A 17,294-nucleotide genomic window follows, 5' to 3' on the forward strand; every position below is an offset into this window, starting at 1 on the left:
CGATACATATACAAAAGTGTATCCGAGGACACGACACATTGAGCATATACCGGTGTACAATATATTTTCTTACATATCCTAAGATTTCTCTCATCGCACAAAAAGAGATCTCCGATGTGGCCTGTAGGAGGTGCACTCTTCCAAAATAAAATAAGTGTCGGTGGACTAATAAATGAATCTCCAGGAAGATTTCCCGACTTCTCAGGACAATATGCACATGAACTGGTAATCTTAATACCCATTCCCCAGAAGGATGACCGTCTTCAGTCACCTGTCTAATTTTCATTATTGCTTAAAAATCAAGATCAGATATTTTAAGACAGTAATGCGTCTTCCATTTCGCTATACACATTTATATTTAAGTGCTTCTACGTAAGAATCAATACAAGCCTATGGTATCTGAATAAAACATTCCTCTTTGTCTCAGAGTTTTAATCATATATTTCTCTTTAGCCTTAAAGCTTCGGACACTTGATTGAGACAGCTAAATCAATTGGCCGGAATTAGCATAGAGCGCCCGTTACATTTACAGTGAGGGAGACTCTGGAAATTACACATCTTCTCTTCCTACTTATACAATAAGGCAGATTTGGCAAAGCACTGAAGGTAAGTATATCCCAAAGCTTCCGCTAAGTTCACTGTATTATGTCATATTTTTAGCTACATAGATGTATTTGTATTACGTGTTTGAGTGAGTTTACTTTTAATACAATGTAAAATATGAGCATTTAAATACAATAACTTAGTAACTGTATACTTTATGTAGCATAAAATATAGTTACTAGATATTTATGATTAACTGATCCAAATGCATGTATGTATTTTATTGGAATTTCAATATATTTTATTCGACACATAAATATAATATACTTGATATATGGCTCTTTAATATCTGCATGTCAAATTTTGCTAGCAAAGTTCTGCGAGTTTAATAAAAATAGGTCACAATATGTATCTTATGACTTATGTCTGAATTAATGCAAATGTCTTTAAAAACTGAATCTGGGTTGGAATATATTGCAAAGACTTGCATTTCTTTGAAGTGGTGCAATTATTTTTAGAGGGGGGGAAATGCTTCTATATTATGAATAAATATTATAGATTTTGTATGTCTTTTTAGAAAATAATTAATACAGACTGCCAAATATTTATGTATGTCTTATAGGGGGAAAGAAAAGACGATAAAAAGTTTTGGATAATTCTAGACTTAATTTGCAAACGCGATTACTGTATGTTGCTGGGTTTGCTTTCGGGTACATTATTCAGCTGTTACGTCACTCATTAAATTCTTAGCGTGCAATCTTTTTTTCCCATCATTTTATTACAATTAAATAATTTTTAAATAATTTGACACCAAGCTGACACCAAGCTGAGTTTTCTGCATTGAAAAACTACAAAGTACACGTGGAACAAGCGCTACACAGTGATTTCTACTTCATTACACTAAAACTTTAAAGATTTACCAAACTTTTAATTTAATGATGTTTTTTTTGAAAAACTAATAAAATAATTATTTATTATTTTTCACTCTAAATATATATATATATATATATATATATATATATATATATATATATATATATATATATATATATATATATATATTATTAGCTTGCTAAGTTATCTCAAATGGTATATAACTAAATCCTCGCATGAAAGTAGTATAACTTTAGATACTCAAAGCATTTATATAATAATGAACACACAGAATATCAGGTACTAGTTTATCGTGCAATTTAAGACGGATTTTACCTATACACAAATTAGTCAAACGATGTAATTGAGGCATACTTGTATTATTAGCATTATTTATGACCACGTACTTTTCTTATAGTGTATTAATCATATTCAGATGTGCCTCCTCCATCTGTGCAGCATTAGTTTTTCTGTTTGATGCATGAACAACTTAAATCCAAAGATACCGAGAAGCTTTTCCTTAAATGCCTGTTAACATTATAGTCCTCCTGCTCTGATTTCATCAGTGAAGAGTGTGATTGTTAATCGCTGAATCTTCATCCAGATACCAAAACCTTCTGCATCAAAGAGATGCTCGTCATTAACACCCCTAACCGCTTTTAAATATTACCAAAGGAGATAGCTGTGCTCTGTAAACATATACAATAATATTACTAATAAAGCAGACACTTAGCGCTGATGTGTGATTAAATCAATGTTTGAAGCCAATAGAAGAATTTTTTTTTTCGTACTGTAGAGTATTCAGGTTCATACACAGTTTGTGTGGGAGAGGGCGCTGTCGTAATGGGTTTAGCCCGTTTCCTAGCAGACTCTGCAGGATATAAGCACCTTTTTCAGGATTTAATTTAGTAGCTATTTTGAAGATAACGGTTATTAGCTCCTTCCTGTGGAGACGACCTGAATATCAGCACATCGGCTCTACATATACCTTTGATATTGGCATACTTATATAAATATAAACATATTTGCTTACAGTATCGATTGTGTGTACGTATGTGTGTGTGTGTGTTTGTGTGTGTGTGTGTGTGTGTGTATATATATATATATATATATATATATATATATATATATAGAAAAGAAGGACCAGGAGCTTATGGTAGGGCTCCCAGAAATAAGGCGGCACTCACGGAATTAGTTTGAAGCAAGTTAATGTATTAAAGGTGACACATGGGTGTCAGTCGTCGTGTCGACGTTTCAAGGCCACGCAGGGCCTTTTCATCAGGACGTGCAGGGGTGCATAAAGTGCTGTGCACCCCTGCACGTCCTGATGAAAAGGCCCTGCGTGGCCTTGAAACGTCGACACGACGACTGACACCCATGTGTCACCTTTAATACATTAACTTGCTTCAAACTAATTCCGTGAGTGCCGCCTTATTTCTGGGAGCCCTACCATAAGCTCCTGGTCCTTCTTTTCTACATTGTTTGCGGAGGAAGGCACCGCGGTGCTTAATCTGGTCGTCCGGAGTGCCGAACAAACCCTCGTCTATATATATATATATATATATATATATACACACACACACACCATATAAGTATACTCTCTCTCTCTCTCTCTCTCTCTCTCTCTCTCTCTCTATATATATATATACTGCATATAGTGCAGTTAAATGGGCTGCAAGCTTTAATATAGTTTTCAATTAATGAACAAAAACCACATTATGTGTTAAATTGTATGAGTTTACTATGGTGAGTGCTGATCATAGGCCACTGCACCCCAACTTGAAAATGGCGATTGCAGGTGTGCAATTCTTGGGGACAATGAATGTCGTGGAAAAAAGTGGTATAGATAGATGGATAGAGGGAGAGAGAGAGAGAGAGAGAGAGAGAGAGAGAGAGAGAGAGAGAGAGAGAGAGAGAGAAATAGATATATAGAAAGATAGATCCCATTTAAACTTTAATTGTGAGTCTTGTAAATTCATTATATATATATATATATATATATATATATATATATATATATCTCAGGTTTATTTACTGACGTAGGCATACTACATAGTGCATACTACTGGTGGAGTGTTTCTTGTTACAGTATATGATGTATTTAAAGATTGTTAAATAGATACAAATTGAGAATCTACCACATGTATAGTAATTTAAATGGAATTGCAACACATAAGAATGTAAAATAAATGAATAACACTACAGTAATATGAGTCACAGAAGTAAGAGCAATACTGACACTGTATATGGAATATTGCTGGCCACCTAAGTCACATGCATGGATGATTGGCATTTGTGACATTAATAGTTTCTAGAGAAGATGAGCATTTGGTGTCACTGACTATTACTTGGAGAAACACATACAGTGATACAGTGATGGTTTTCAATGCCAATAGACAATGAATGCCTTGCACTGCATAGTAAATTTAAAGTGGAGTGTATATTGTACTGACTTAATGCAATGCACAATACAATAAAGATAAAGTTACATCGCATAATAATTTATTTTGCTGTTGCTAGGTTCTTGCCATTTTAAATCAATATATTACTGTAAAAATATTGTCAAAGTTCGATCTCTAAAATGATCTAAAGTCAAGAGTGTAGTCTATGTGACCGTATACTTGTAAAATCCAAAACAGCATCCACCACAGCCTTATTTTTATGTTACTTAGTGTACATACGTACCCTGTTAGCTCTAGGTATATGATCATGCTTTTTTATTAAGTGCTTGTAATAGGTAAAACAAAGTTATTGCATACATTATTGTATTTCTCTTCTAAACACTAAATATATAATTGGGTTCATTTATGGATAACTCTAATAGTTATGTAAAAAAAAATCCAGGCAGCTGTTTGTATTGAGTTCTCTTTTCAGCAGTTTTGACACTAGGGTGCACCTGTTGCAAAGAAACTCCTCCAGAGACAGGCTGTTTCCTTTCCAGAGCACATAAGCATCGAGGACTTGCAATGCTGCTTTAAGTGTTTGCAACCACTCTTCTTAATTAGAACATAAAAGAAGATCAAAAGCAATACATAAACTGCAGCCTCAGAAATGCAGATTTTAAACATTGATATACTCATATTAGTTTTAGATCTGCACCAGTATTTCAATCAGTTACTAAAGTAGCATTTCAACCAGCCTTACAACATTAATGAGAATTTTGGTGTATATTGTTGCATTATGGCATAATAAATTGGCATCATATTGGCCGAATAGATATCAAAAGGGTATAATAAACTAATATGATATTGCACAATTATGTTATGATAAAAATCATTATAGCAGATATACTGTATGTGGTTGTATTAACTAATACATTAGTTACCGAACAAAGATCAAAGATGGTGGGGTTAAAAAAAAAAACATGTTGGAATTCAAAGATTTATTTTATTATATGCCAATTTCATATATCTTGCATAATTTAATTGAAACTTATCAGCACATTTAAATCTACAAGTTACATTTATATATATTTAAAATGTGAAAATGGCTTCCAGGTTGTTTAACAGCAATTGAATGTAAATAGGCAAATCTCCTTTCATTGTTCACCTTGCAAAGTAGATTTAAACATAACAGAAATTAGTAAATATGTACATTAATAAATGTCTGAGGTCATGCTTCATTAATTGCATTGCTTTACCAAATGCTTATCAAATAGACTTCATGGGGTTAATGTAGTTGATTGATCCTTTCATGTAACTTGCTTATTTTATAGCTTACTGTACTTGATAAGGTAATGAAACTGTTATTTCAGGAGGGGATTAGTTGTCCTGGCGGAAAGCACCAAGATTCAAGTGCAGTCATTGCCAACTGGAGCATTGACCCAGTTGTTACCACCCTAAAGCTGGCATAAGAATATCTGATTTGAATATATACTGCCTAGATTAAGACTTTTTAGTCTATTTTCTTCTGCAACTATAAATCCTGTGAGTGCCGGAATCGTTCCACAGTATATCTCCTGGTTTTTCCAGGTATTTGGTGCACCCAGGCTGGCATGGACTTTCTCTCCCTGCGAGTGCCGGTATTTCTGCCTGTATATATATATATATATATATATATATATATATATATATATATATATATATATATATATATATATATATATATATATATATATCTGTATATCTGTGACTTATCCCATAATAAAATGTGCCCCCCCCCCCAAAAAAAAAATGATCATGTTTTAAACTGCTCAACCTGTTAGACTGCATGTACATAGTTTATATATGGCAGTCAGAAGTAACTTTAATTTCTGTCTATGTTTGAATTTTAGTATGGAAGTGAGCATCCAGAAGCTGTTAAATAAATGTTGATTAGAATTGATTCCAGTATCGAAAGATAGCAATTACTATCAGTGAAGAAAATATTTTTATGTTTCCTAGAAGTCATTCTTATTAATGTAGTTTAACTTTGACATTATAAAATTGCTGTGTGCATGTAAACAATTAGATAACTAACTGTAACCGTGCTGGTCAATAAATAGATCGTTCAAAGAGAGTCAGATGAGTTTGCTTTTTCAGAGGACAGCTGTTGCTAAATTTAAACACTAATATCATCTTAATTATATAAAATATATATATATATATATATATATTTTTCATTTAAGACACTGTTAATGCTTTTGGTACTTTGAAAAAAGTCACTGTTATTATGAAATAAATATTTTATATAGTTTCTTTTATTCACCAATATTAAGCACTGTAAGCAAAAAAGTGTACCCGGGTAAAGAGGGATGGTGTGTGATTTATTTAAAAAAACGCCCCTCCCAGCAGCCAGGGTCCAGAACTGCCTTACTGGTTCAATCTGCCAGTCAAAAATGTAATGATACAGAAAGTAATTAGGAGTCTGGAATAACAGGCGCTTGGGTAGATGTCAAATAAAAGTCCTTTTCTTATAGGTAAAAAACCGCAAACACTTTATTCATCCATATACAGCAATTTCCATAAAATTGATTTGCGGCATATTTAAGAAATAAAAAGTGAAAAATGAAAATAAAAAAGGATTGTAATCCCAACGTCAGTCTATATGCTTGAACAGACACTTCACACTGGGAGAACAGGATAGAGAAATTCCTCTACTCCCATCTCTGAATCTTCCGCTTAGGTGCTGCGTTCAATCCTTCAAAGCTGTACTACGTGGGGGTAGTCTCCTTGTCGCTGCAGCCGTGGAACCGACTTCCAGTGCACAAATGAACGTCCATCTCACAAGGTTCCTTTAGCGCGGGGATAGTGGGCAAGCATATATTGTGGCGTGGGTATCCTTAGGGCTGCTCTGTGTTGTAAAAACAAACAAGTTGGTGACCACTTCCACCTGTGGGCCAGTAGGTGGACTTGGTCACCAACTTATGCTTGCCCACTAGCAAGCATGCTTGCCCACATATGCTTGCCCACTATTTATATGATTGCCCACTATCCCCACGCTAATGGAATCTTGTGAGGTGGACGTTCATTTGTGCACTCAATGGCACTGAGTACCATTACTATACTGTTACCTTTTTATGACTAAAAAGGGTAATTGTAAAATAGCATAAGGAACAGAATAGTAAAAAATAACAACATAGGTGGCTTTATAACTCTGACAAGAAATGTCACAGAAACATGACAACATTCTAATGCTAGATATTCTCTGAGTATGCCAATGTTAACGCTAGATATTCTGAGTATACGAATGCTAATCATCTATATCAGGGATGGGGAACCTTAGGCCCTCCAGCTGTTGTTGAACTACACATCCCAGCATGCCCTGCAACACTACTAAAACTGTTGCAGTGCATGCTGGGATGTATAGTTCAACAACATCTGGAGGGCCGAAGGTTCCCCATCCCTGATCTATATATATGTCTAGTGTCTGTGTGTTTCCGAAAAACTGCCATCTTTCTCTCATGCACAAATACAGAGGCACAAGGTAGCAGACTAGCTTTTGCTTCAAGCGGGCTTACTTACAAGTGCTAGATATACTCTGAATATACCAATGCTAATGCTAGATATTTTGTGTGTACGAAACTGTGATTATTGAATTCTCTAAGTTTGATACAAAAGCATTGTTATCATTCAAAATAACTATTCATTTTGCTCCAATAAAGCTGATAAACATTTTTTTTTTTAAATTTAAGTTAGGCAGAAGAGTTTCAGAAAACTTTGTAACCTGCAAATCTAAAATAATTACATATCTGCTGTAGGACGCACATCAGCGAAAATGAATGTCTTTGGCTTTGTGTAAGTTACAGAAGGATCCATGAATTGCTGTATTTACTGATTCTGATTCCATGGCTCTTTTTTATTTTTTACTCAGAATCACAAAAAGACAGAGGAAGGCCTACTTAATTAGTTCACAGTGATATATTGTGATTATATTATGAAAAAGAGAATCATTAAATAATACTAATGATGACTAGTGTAAAATGTATCTTTGTAACAGCAAATCAGTGCTAAATGAGTCTCAGGTAGAGATGAGAAAAGTCAGTGATTCGTTAATTGTGAGCCAGAATTTATCATAACTACACAGCATTTACACTACAGTACTTGTGAGCCAGAATTTATCATAACTACACAGCATTTACACTACAGTATGTCAGCCCCACTTCCTGCTTCCTACTTTCACAGCAGTCATGTTGGACAGCAAGGCCGTATGAGCCATTTCCCAGCAGTCCTGTACCTCTGTTCTGGACCTCCATGTGACAAGTGGAGCTCTGGCATTTTCAGTGCTATAAACATCTCTGGGATTTCATTTATAAATCAGAGAAGTGCTTACAGTGGGAAGAATCCAGATGCTCAAGAGATTGAATGTATCACTTGGGAGTTTGTTCTGGATGCAGAAGGCATTTAACCCCTTCAAGCAGTTAAATGTAGCAGGCAAGGAAGGTTGATTCTGTGCAATGTGGTTAGCAGTGTGTGAAATGTGTGAATTGTTTAGTTTTGCATGTGCGTGCAATGAGGAATGAGAGCAAATTAGTTTTGATTGCAATGTGATTGCATTGTAGGTATTTAGAGTTTTGTGTGATGTAGAATACAATCAAGTCTATGTGTGGTACTTATGTAGTAGCCGGGCACCCAGTATTTGGCTATTCTCCGTAGTGAAATCTCATCGCATTGGATCGCACGCCGTGTATGGTGCTGTGAGATCTGATGCGATGCGATGAGATGTACCTTTAGTGAATATTAAGTGCGCAAGAGTGCTTATACAATGAAATATCGCATGGGATCGCACAGCACAATCCAAAGCGATATCTCATTGTATGGTCACCCATGTAGATGCGATGCGATATTTCATTGTATGTTCACCCATGTAGTTAATATTAAGTGTTCAAGAGTGCTTATACAATGAAATATTGCATGGGATCCCACGGCACCGTACACACCGTGCAATCCGATGCGATGCAATATTTCATTGTATGGCCAACCATGCTATGAGATGTGATGGGTGCTTCATTGTGGAAGCACCCATGCAATTTTTTGGGGTTTGTTTTTGCACACCCACACTATCCACACCACCCTGAAACGTCGCGAGCACAGTGAGCCCCGCAAGGGGCGGTGGAACCCGTCCTCCCGTCCTTTTCATACCCCCACTATCCACGTCGGCGTGGAGTTGATTTAATATAGTGTATTCCGCGTGTGCTCGATACACTATATAAAATAAACTCCACACCGACGTGGATAGTTGGGGTATGAAAAGGTCGGGAGGACGAGTTCCGCTGCACTAGCCAGGCTTCGGGGTGGCGTGGATAGTGGGGGGGGTTTTAGGAACACATTCACACCAGCCATACAATACATCTGACACAGTAATGTGGACACGTGTTAACGTTAAACTGTGAATTTACTTTGTAATGATTCATAAATAAAAGATAATAAATAATAACATATATGAACAATAAGAAAGATGATTACGAATAATAAGGATAATTAATCACATATATGAGCAATAATAAAAATCTAATGAAAAATAATAACAATAATAAAAGACTAAAGAAGTATAAAAAAGCAGTCACTTTGAGGGCACTGAAGTAGACTTTGGCAGTCAGCTCCCAAACTCTTCCTCCACATGAATTCCTGTAGATATGATTCCAAGTGGTGTCTTGCGGTGCCTCTGTGCCTTTTATTTCTCCATTTGCAGGCCCCCCACATCCGCTCAATATTTTGGTTGTTGGACCCTGAGTCAGGGTCCACAAAATTGAACCTGTGATTGACCCTGGAATGTTCATAGCCTGCTTGCTGCATTTTCTGGGTATTATACGCCCTCCAGCAGTCAGAATATATAACAGACCCGGGAGTGACATGAGCGTTTATAGCAGCCATCAGGGTAGGCATCTCGCCTTTCAACAGTGGTCAGGAAGCAGGCCCCTGTCTGGGGCAGCATCCTCCCAACATGGTACTTACGCTTCACAAATAGGCTCTCATCTACCTCCACCACCATGCCAGGGCCTCCAATTTGTGTCTGCGGCTGGGACAACAGATCCATGGTGCACACCTCCCTCATGAGACCATTGTACTGCACTGCTCCCTCTTGCAGTACTGCACACTCGTCAGCTCCTTTGCCCAAGAATACATAGCATAGCCTCCTCCTCTTATGTAGGCAGGGTGAACATGGACATTTGCTCACCTGCCATGCCTGCGCCTTGCACACTGGTCACCGTTACACTGTGAGAACGCTGAGAAGCATCCATCACTGTCAGCTAATCACCTCAGAGTGAGTGCCCGGGAGAACTTACGCAAGTTCTGACTGACTACGCTATTTCTGTAGCTTAAGCTTATTCAGAAAGCAGAGCTACGGTAACTGACAAACATCTATCAGTACTCTATGCATATAAACTAGTGGAATCGCATGCCACTAAAACAGGACATGCGATGCGATGCGATTTCCTTCTGCAAGCGTACATATATTAATTGGGCGCCCGGATACTACATAAGTACCCTATGTGCAATTTGGTTAGCAATGGGACAACTACATAATACAGTTTACAGTAGAGTTTGTTTAAATCTTGCAACAATGGCAATGGCTGATGCTGATGTTTATATCATAAGACATGTTCAATCTGCTCGACTGAGATTGGTGTAATGGGCCCCTGAATAGTATTAACATTACGATACAATTTTCATATACTGAAGGGTTTTAGCTAAAGTTGCAGGGTGTTCGTTCTATACACACGTGTACGTTTGTGTGTATGTGTGTGGGGGTGCGTTTGTGTGTGTGTGTTTGTATATTGGGGCAGTACGGATGGTGTAATGGTTAGCATCACTGCCTCACAGCACTGAGGTCATGGGTTTGATTCCTACCAAGGCTCTAACTGTGCGGAGTTTGTATATTCTCCCTTTGCTTGCGTGGGTTTCCTCCGGGTACTCCAGCTTCCTCCCACATTCCAAAAATATACTGGTAGGCTAATTGGCTCCCAACAAATTAACCCTAGAATGTCTGTGAGTGTGTGTACATGTGGTAGGGAATATAGATTGTAAGCTCCACTGGGGCAGGGGCTGATGTGAGTGTTCAAATATTCTCTGTACAGCGCTGCGGAATATGTATGCGCTATATAAGAAACTAATAATAAATATATACAGATAAACTACGTGAAATCCTATACATTGCAGAGGGGTAAATCTTCAAGTTATTAATTTATCAATGCTTTGAATGTAACTGCCAAAATTTTAAAACTAATACGCTTCTTAGCAGCTCTTCCAACACACCCATGAGATGGATGCCCAAGTGTCTATTATTTTTTTTTTTGTATGTGTCACCAGTAGACCTAATCCCCAGTTCAGTTTTATAATCATTTGTACATTGTGAGATGGGTTAAAAGTTCTCCTTCTTTTATCGCATAACTGGACAAACAGACCTTGAATATATATGTAAACACTCAGACATAAATGTACATATACATGCATATAGACACACTCATGGAATGCATCCACATACACACAGATAGAACCACAGCTAGCAGGGGGATAGGGGGGTGTGTGCCCCAGGTATCAGATTTCAGGAGGCACCAAGACCTCTGCATTGCTTCTTCTGCCACATAATCTGCGAGCACTGCACTGAGTAAGCACTCCGTTCATCAGTCAGAGTCAGTGCTTTGCCATGGATATTTTTAATTAATTGTAAAGGCTGCTGCCGTCTGGATGCATTGAGTGCTAAAGAAAACACAGAAGCTGATTGGATGCTCCCAGATCCTGCCATCGGTGTCAGCTAGGTACAGAAGGGTGCTGCATGCTGCGACTGGTGATAGCCTGCATCTTCACAAGTGACACTGGGGCAGATGTATTAAGCCTGGTGAAGAGATAAACTGGAGATAAAGTGGAAGGAGATAACGCACCAGCCAATCAGATCCCAACTGTCATATTTCAAACACAGCTGATTGGCTGGTGCGTTATCTCTTCCATGTTATCACCACTTTAACTCCAGTTTATCTCTTCTCCAGGCTTAATACATCTGCCCCACTGGGTAGTAAGTGTATTTTCAAACTGGGGTGAAATTTAATAGGATGAGATTCAGAAAGTGAGAGATTTGGTAAGAAATCTCCAGTTATTTTTAAAGCAGCAATCATTTACACTGCAAAACCAGTTGGATTTTGCAGTGTAAATGAATCTCATCCTATTAAATTTCCCCCTTGATCTCTCTCAATCCTAACTCATTCCTCTATCTACTCTCATTCATCTCTCTCTTCTCTGTCCCACCGCTATCTCCCCTCCCATTACTCTCTGTGTTGCATTATGTAGTTAAGGTGCATTTCTACTATATTGCATAAGATGTATAGGGGGTTCTACTGTGTGGCATATGACTAGACATATAGACTAGACAGAGGCGTACCTAGCAGTGCCAGATTAAGCCTTCGGGGGGCCCAGGGCACTTTAGACAGGGGGCCCCCTTTGCACTTGTCATTACTGGCCACAAACTGCATAGGAGAATATTACACTGTCAAAACATAAAGTAAAGGCATTATAAACTTTGTCAATGGGTAACTGCAGGGGGGGGGGAGATTATATAGATATATATCACATGAAAAGCCTGGTTACTCTGCACCTTACTCTGTAGGACTGTATGAGACCTCACAGTCCCAGTGCTGCCTCTGAGAAACCCTCCCATGACTAGGCTGCTGCTGCCTCCCTCCATGGGCCTGAGAGGCATGTAATGAGCTCCACCAATCAGAGCTCACCACAAACCTCTCAGCCTCTGCCCTCTTGTGCAAAGTGTCATGGGGCTTATCCAACTCCCAGTAATGCACTGCACACTTGTGCGGTCAGTGTGCCTTGGCACTCCATGCTCAGCACCATTAATCATTGTCACATTGGCAGATAGGTGAAGCTGCAACACTACCCCACTCCCATGCACAAAACCTTTAGCTATAAAAATTTTTTTTTTTTTTTTTTTTTTTATAAATACATGCCAACCACAGGGGGACCTTTGCTAGAGGGGGGCCCAGGGGTTCTGGCCCCTTTTGCCCCTGCTTTAATCCGGCCCTGGTACCTAGATATTTGTAGGCCCCATAGAAAACGTTTGTAAGGGCCCCCTTAGCAACTGATAGTGATAAATGTATGTAAAACATTACTTACATAGCAAAGATGGGCCCCCTTAAGCTCTGGACCCCATAGCAACGGAACCCATTGAACCTATGGTAGTTACACCCTTGGGACTAGAATAACAAGCAAAGCTAATAACACTAGAAGTAGAAGGGGACCAATCAGCTATAAAGCTTTTGGCCTATAGCTCCAGTAATCTATCAGGCCCATCTGTAGCTTCTAGGGATGAGCGGGTTTGGCTCTTCAAGATCTGAACCACAATACACTTCCCGATCCAAGGTGACATCCGAGTCCTGCTCAGGTTTTCCCACCACACGCGGATCCCAGATTGATGCAAAACAAAATCATCCCGCTGTCGGATTATCACTAGGTTTTGGATCCTATATAAGATCCAGCACCAACTTTACTCTAGCATTAGAGAGGGTAGAGGACAGACCTTTGGCTGTCTGTCTGCGAGTGCTGGATTGGGATGCAGTCTTGTGCTGCTGTCCTGTGCGGGGGTGCTGTACAGGGTGCTGCTGTGCTCCTATGCTGGCCTGTGCTGTGTCTAAAGGTGGGTTGTGCTGTCCTGTACAGGAATGCAGCTGTCCTGTGCTATACAGGGGTGCTGCTGTCCTGTGCTGTACAGGGATTCTGTACAGGGTGTTTCTGTGGTCCTATGCTGTACAGGGGTGCTGTCATTCTGTACAGAGTTGCTGTCCTGTGCTGTAAAGGGATGCTATCCTGTGCTGTAAAGGGGTGCTGTCTTATGCTGTAAAGGTGTGCTACATAGTTACATAGTTACATAGTAGGTAAGGCTGAAAAAAGACTTGCGTCCATCTAGTTCAACCTGGTATAGATATCCATTGCTGATTTGGTTGGTTCTGGTATTTTACAGACAAATTATATTTCTTATTTGTACCCATGGATGTTTTTCTCCAGTAAATGTTTGTCCAACTTTGCCTTGAACGCATTTAATGAGCCAGCCGTTACCACCTCTCTGGGAAGAGAGTTCCAGAGTTTGACTTTTCTGACCGTAAAGAAATTCTTTCTACTAGCTGAATGAAATCTTTTTTCTTCTAATCTATACTCATGCCCTCGCGTCCTAGATTCCTTTCTAGTAGAAAATAGGGTATGTGACAGTTCCTTATATTGGCCCTTGATATACTTGTACATGTTGAGCATGTCCCCCCTTAAACGTCTCTTTTCTAATGTAAATAGTCCCAAATTGCTTAATCTCTCCCCGTAGCTTAAATTCTCCATTCCCCTAATAAGCTTTGTTGCTCGCCTTTGGACTTTTTCTAATTCTATGATGTCCTTTTTATAGTGTGGGGCCCAGAACTGTACTCCGTACTCTAGGTGAGGTCTCACCAATGCTTTATATAGTGGCATAATTACCCTTGAGTCCCTAGTTTCCATTCCCCTCTTAATACATGCCAGAATTTTGTTGGCCTTTTTTGTAGCTACATTACAATGGGCACTACATCCTAGATTGCTGTCTATTTGGACTCCTAGATCCTTTTCAAGTATGGAATTACCCAGTTCCTCTCCGCTAAGGTTGTAACTTGCACACTGGTTGTGTCTCCCAAGGTGCATAACCTTACATTTATCTACATTGAACCTCATCTTCCATTTTTTTGCCCACTCATCTAGAATTGCAAGATCATTTTGAAGCATGGTGACATCTTCTGGTGATTTGATGACTTTGCTAAGTTTTGTATCGTCCGCAAAGATGGATACATTGCTGAGTAACCCTATCCCAATATCGTTAATAAAAATGTTAAACAAAATGGGCCCCAAAACCGAACCCTGGGGCACTCCACTTAGTACCGGTATCATATCTGATACGGCACCATTCACAACCACTCTTTGTTCTCTATTACATAGCCAATTCCCTACCCATCTGCAGATATTTTCACCCAATCCTAGGTTCTCCATTTTATTAATCAATCTCTTGTGTGGGACAGTATCAAATGCTTTAGCAAAATCTAGGAAAATCACATCTACAGCATTTCCATTATCGAGGTTTTTGCTAACCTCTTCATAGAACCCTAGTAGATTAGTTTGGCATGAACGATTTTTCACGAACCCATGTTGGTTAGTACTGAGTAGAAGGTGATGATCTAAATATTCCTGGATACCATCCCTTAAAAATCCTTCAAATAGTTTACCCACAATTGATGTTAAACTAACGGGTCTGTAATTAGCTGGATCTTCCTTTTTTCCTTTTTTGAATATTGGCACTACCTCTGCTATTCTCCAATCTTTTGGTACTATACCTGACGATAGTGACTTGCTAAAGATATAATGTAGGGGGGTAGCTAGTTCATCCCTTAATTCCATTAATACCCTCGGATGAATCCCATCTGGCCCTGGTGACTTATTTGTTTTGAATTTGCTTAGCCTCAGTATTATTTCTTTCGGCGTGAAATCCACAATGAGATCTGGCTTATTTGTCCCGTTTGTGGTAAATGTTCGTTCCACAGTCTGCTCTCCCTTAGTAAATACTGATGAGAAGAACTCATTTAACAGTTTTGCTTTTCCCTTGTCCTCAGTAACACTTTTTCCACTAGTATCAGTTAGTGGGCCTATGTTTTCCTTAATTAAACGTTTACTATTTATGTATTTAAAAAATTTCTTTGGGTTGTTTTTGCTTTCAGTGGCTATGCACTCTTCATATAATATTTTAGCTGCTTTGATTACCCCTTTACAAGTTTTGTTTGATTCTTTGTATTTTGCGAATGCCTCCTCATTCAAGTTATTTTTATAGAATTTAAAGGCTCTGGTTTTATTGTTGATAGCTGACCTTACTTCTTTGTCCAACCATGGTGGCTTTTTTTTGTTGAATTTACCTTTAGTTACTTTAGGAATGTATTCAATAGTTAGTGAATCAAGCACCTTTTTTAGAGTATCCCACATTTCCTCTGCATTTTTTCCCTCCATAACCGTTTCCCACCCAATTCCTGTTAGGGCTTCCCTGAATAATTCAAAGTTCGCTTTTCTGAAGTTTAGTATTTTTGCAGATCCTTTTTGATGTAATTTACTGAAGTTGATTTCCAGTGAAACCATATTGTGATCACTATTCCCTAATTGTTCAATTACTTTTGTGTTTGAAACTAAGTCTGTGTTATTTGTTAATACTAAGTCCAAGAGCGCCTCATCACGAGTTGGAGTTTCTACCGTTTGTGTAATAAACTGGTCTTTAAGTAAGCTTAAGAACCCATTGCTTCTTGCTGATTTACCTGTTTCGTTTTCCCAATCAATGTCGGGTAAATTAAAATCCCCCATAATTAATACCTGACCCTGATTTGATGCTTGTTTGATTTGGTTTAAAAGAAGAGACTCTTCCCTTTCATTTATATTTGGTGGTCTATAGCATACCCCTATTATAAATTTGTTTTTTGGTTTCTTATTATTGTCGGTTATCTCTGCCCACACTGTCTCCGAGTTGTCGTCTTCCAGGTCTGTGCTCATATTTTTCTCACATGATGTTAAGTTATTATTTACATATAGGCACACACCCCCGCCCCTTCTATTTTCCCTGTCTTTCCTGTAGAGTGTATATCCCTCCATGTTTAATGCCCAGTCATGCGACTCATTACACCATGTTTCTGTAATACCAATGATGTCGTAGTCATCCCTACTGATCACCGTTTCAAGCTCCCCGATTTTACTCACTAAGCTTCTTGCATTAGCCAGTAAGCATTTTAATTTATGTTTATTTTTAGATATGGCTCTAATATTGTGATTAGTTTCACCCCAGGACCCATTTGAATTCTTTACTAGCTTCCTCTTTCCCCTCTCCCCTTCAATAGACTCTCTACAGGCCTCCCCACCATGCACACTGCCTGCCCTCTCCATAGTTCCGGGAATTCTTCCTCTGTCATTCCCTCCTTCCCGTATACTAAGATCATCTGTACCTAAGAACTGTAATGGGGTAACGTGACTGTTACAACATAACATTTTATTACATGACATTCCTGATGCACCCTGAGAGTTACCCCCGATTATACCCTTGTTATGTCCCAGGACTTAGTCTATGTCTCCGTCCCCCCCCCCCATCTCCTTCCCCCATATGATTCCTGATCCCAGTCTGGCTTCTCTCCCTGATGGTCCCATAATGTCTTGCTGCCCCCACCCCCCCGTTGCCTAGTTTAAAATCTCCTCCAACCCTCTAACCATCCTTCCCCCCAGCACCGCAGCCCCCTCCTCGTTCAGGTGCAATCCATCACGGCAAAAAAGATGGCGCCTGACCGAGAAGTCCACCCAGTGTTCCATGAACACGAATCCCTCTTTCCTACACCAATCCTTGAGCCACACATTTACCTCCCTGATCTCCCTCTGCCTCCCTGAGCTAGCGCGTGGCACTGGTAATATTTCCGAGAAAATTACCCT

General features: G+C 38.9%; 1 long non-coding RNA gene across 4 annotated transcripts in view; it reads left to right on the plus strand.

Moving 5' to 3' along the window:
• The first annotated feature begins 97 nt into the window (after positions 1–97).
• Positions 98–17,294, plus strand: part of LOC146080721 (uncharacterized) — a 65,572-nt gene continuing 48,375 nt past the window's right edge. For 2 of the 4 annotated variants that reach the window (XR_014474964.1, XR_014474962.1), the window contains exon 1: positions 98–606. This is a non-coding gene — a long non-coding RNA (uncharacterized LOC146080721). The remainder of the gene's footprint in view (positions 607–17,294) is intronic. The other 2 variants (XR_014474965.1, XR_014474963.1) reach the window with 2 other exon arrangements.

This window comes from Crinia signifera, chromosome 5, assembly GCF_055691185.1.
Source record: "Crinia signifera chromosome 5, ASM5569118v1, whole genome shotgun sequence".
In the NCBI taxonomy this organism is placed as follows: domain Eukaryota; kingdom Metazoa; phylum Chordata; class Amphibia; order Anura; family Myobatrachidae; genus Crinia; species Crinia signifera.